This window comes from Rana temporaria, chromosome 4 (genome assembly GCF_905171775.1).
Source record: "Rana temporaria chromosome 4, aRanTem1.1, whole genome shotgun sequence".
In the NCBI taxonomy this organism is placed as follows: domain Eukaryota; kingdom Metazoa; phylum Chordata; class Amphibia; order Anura; family Ranidae; genus Rana; species Rana temporaria.
In genome coordinates this window covers 200,784,254-200,788,237 of record NC_053492.1, presented here as the reverse complement: position 1 = coordinate 200,788,237, position 3,984 = coordinate 200,784,254, and positions in this window count along the sequence as shown.

The window sequence follows — 3,984 nt, the reverse complement described above, 5'->3', positions numbered from 1 at the left end:
CTGCCCCACAGTGGAATGGCTGTAAATTTTAGTCTGTGTTGTACAGTTTGGCAACTATATGGTGAGCTTTTTTCTAAAAAAATTATGAAAACTTGATGAAAATCAATTGAGAATACAAATTAAATAGAAGTCCAGAGTTTCCACTTGTCAGAACTAATACATTTCATCATCATGTGCTCTCGGGATTACTTGCTCATGTGCAAAGTGTCGAGAGGTCTGTGGTAAACTCAGTGGCCCAGATTCAGGTAGATCCGCGCAATATTTGCGTGGGCAAAGGGCAACGATTTTTGCTCTGCGCCCACGCAAATATTTCGATTTGCCCGCGATTCACGGAGCAGTAGCTCCGTAAATTGCGCGGGCGCTATGCTAATTAGCCCTGCGTAAGGGCGCCTAATGTAAATGATCCCGCCCCCGGCGGGATCATTTACATTAGGCGCGCTCCCGCACCGAGCGAACAGCGCATGCTCCGTCGGGAAACTTTCCCGACGTGCATTGCGGCAAATGACGTCGCAAGGACGTCATTGCTTCTAAGTGAACGTGAATCACGAGCGGAAGGGCGGCTATACTTTAGCATTGCCTGCCCCTGCTATTAGCAGGAGCAACCTTACGCTAAAGTCGCCGTACGGAAACTCCGTACCTTGCGTGCGCAGGGCCCGCGCAACTTTTGTGAATCGGTGGTAGTATGCAATTTGCATACTATACGCCGATCACAATGGCCGCGCCCCTAGCGGCCAACGCAAGAATGCAGCCTGAGATATGAAGGCATAAGGAGGCTTATGTCTGTCATATCCTAGGCTGCAGTCCGCGTAGCGATGTTCCTGAATCAGGGCATTCGCTACGCGGGAGCAAAACAGCTATTGCGCCGCGCAACTATGGTTGCGCGGGCGCAATAGCTTCTTGAATCTGGGCCAGTGTTTGTATGTGTGGTTAAGCCTCCATTTCACTGAAAAATATGAAAGGGGAGGAGCTGCGCAAAAAATGTGATAAGTGAATAATATTGACAAAACTGACAGATCTAAACACCGCAATCTGTATTAATCACAATTAATAGTAAAAATTAATAAGAAGTGCATAGACAGTTCCGAAAATGAAGCCATAAAAAAAAACATAAAAAGTCCAATCGTTGATGAATCGATGTGACAAACCAATGATGACTTGTACAGTGTGGAAACCAGTGAAGAAAAACATGCGTAAATAAGAAACCACAGGGTGTCAGCAATAACACGTGTGCACCACCCCCATAGGGTTATGTGCTTACCAGAGGTAAGCTGTACCAGGCCAAAGGTGTTAACCGTGATCCTGATGACAGCGATCTCCAATCAGAAGGAATGCTCAGATGTTATGGACTTAATGCCACGAAACTCAGCATCAATGACCCAAAATTGAAAGAGATTCACATGGTGTGTATAGTTTTTATTCCACCTGCTGTAGTGAATGAAGTACTTCACCTGCTTGTCTTTAAATGCAACTTTCACACACTTTGCTTCATAAGAAGAGGCCCATGGAGTTCCAGGAGGGTGAACGTGTGTTGCATTTTCATGGGCCTCATCTCTATGAAGCAAAGTGTGTGAAAGTTGCATTTAAAGACAAGCAGGTGAAGTACTTCATTCACTACAGCGGGTGGAATAAAAACTACACACACACACACACCATGCGAGTCTTTCCATTTTGGGTCATTGATGCAGAGTTCGTGGCCATTGTGGCTATTGAGTCCATAACATCTGAGCTTCGTTCCCTGTGATTGGAGATTGCTGTCATCAGGATCACGATTAACACCTTTGGCCTGGTACAGCTTACCTCTGGTAAGCACATAACCCTAAGGGGGGGGGGGGGGGTTGCACACGTGTTATTGCTGACACCCTGTGGTTTCTTATTCCCCTTAAGTTTTTCTTCACTGGTTTCCACACTGTACAAGTCATCATTGGTTTGTCACATTAATTCAGCAACGATTGGACTTATGTTTTTTTATCCCTTTATGGCTTCATTTTCATAACCGTCTATGCACTTAATATTTTTTACTATTCATTTGTGATTAATACAGATTGCTGTGTTTAGATCTGTCAGTTTTGTCAATATTGTTCACTTATCACATTTTTTTTGCGCAGCTCCTCCCCTTCCTCTTTTTCTATTTGTTTGAATGTGTGGTCTCACATTATGAGCTGCTGTGTGTATGTGTGTGTATATGTGTGTGTGTGTGTATATGTGTGTGTGTGTATATGTGTGTGTGTGTGTGTATATATATGTGTGTGTGTGTATATATATATATACACACACACACACACACATATACACACACACACATATACACACACACACATATACACACACATACACACAGCAGCTCATAATGTGAGACCACACATTCAAACAAATAGAAAAAGAGGAAGGGGAGGAGCTGCGCAAAAAAAAATGTGATAAGTGAACAATATTGACAAAACTGACAGATCTAAACACAGCAATCTGTATTAATCACAAATGAATAGTAAAAAATATTAAGTGCATAGACGGTTATGAAAATGAAGCCATAAAGGGATAAAAAAACATAAGTCCAATCGTTGCTGAATTAATGTGACAAACCAATGATGACTTGTACAGTGTGGAAACCAGTGAAGAAAAACTTAAGGGGAAAAAGAAACCACAGGGTGTCAGCAAAAACACGTGTGCAACCCCCCCCCCCCCCCTTAGGGTTATGTGCTTACCAGAGGTAAGCTGTACCAGGCCAAAGGTGTTAATCGTGATCCTGATGACAGCAATCTCCAATCACAGGGAACGAAGCTCAGATGTTATGGACTCAATAGCCACAATGGCCACGAACTCTGCATCAATGACCCAAAATGGAAAGACTCGCATGGTGTGTGTGTGTGTGTAGTTTTTATTCCACCCGCTGTAGTGAATGAAGTACTTCACCTGCTTGTCTTTAAATGCAACTTTCACACACTTTGCTTCATAGAGATGAGGCCCATGAAAATGCAACACACGTTCACCCTCCTGGAACTCCATGGGCCTCTTCTCTATGAAGCAAAGTGTGTGAAAGTTGCATTTAAAGACAAGCAGGTGAAGTACTTCATTCACTACAGCAGGTGGAATAAAAACTATACACACCATGTGAATCTCTTTCAATTTTGGGTCATTGATGCTGAGTTTCGTGGCCATTAAGTCCATAACATCTGAGCATTCCTTCTGATTGGAGATCGCTGTCATCAGGATCACGGTTAACACCTTTGGCCTGGTACAGCTTACCTCTGGTAAGCACATAACCCTATGGGGGTGGTGCACACGTGTTATTGCTGACACCCTGTGGTTTCTTATTTACGCATGTTTTTCTTCACTGGTTTCCACACTGTACAAGTCATCATTGGTTTGTCACATCGATTCATCAACGATTGGACTTTTTATGTTTTTTTTATGGCTTCATTTTCGGAACTGTCTATGCACTTCTTATTAATTTTTACTATTAATTTGTGATTAATACAGATTGCGGTGTTTAGATCTGTCAGTTTTGTCAATATTATTCACTTATCACATTTTTTTGCGCAGCTCCTCCCCTTTCATATTTTTCAGTGAAATGGAGGCTTAACCACACATACAAACACTGGCCCAGATTCAAGAAGCTATTGCGCCCGCGCAACCATAGTTGCGCGGCGCAATAGCTGTTTTGCTCCCGCGTAGCGAATGCCCCTGATTCAGGAACATCGCTACGCGGACTGCAGCCTAGGATATGACAGACATAAGCCTCCTTATGCCTTCATATCTCAGGCTGCATTCTTGCGTTGGCCGCTAGGGGCGCGGCCATTGTGATCGGCGTATAGTATGCAAATTGCATACTACCACCGATTCACAAAAGTTGCGCGGGCCCTGCGCACGCAAGGTACGGAGTTTCCGTACGGCGACTTTAGCGTAAGGTTGCTCCTGCTAATAGCAGGGGCAGGCAATGCTAAAGTATAGCCGCCCTTCCCGCTCGTGATTCACGTTCACTTAGAAGCA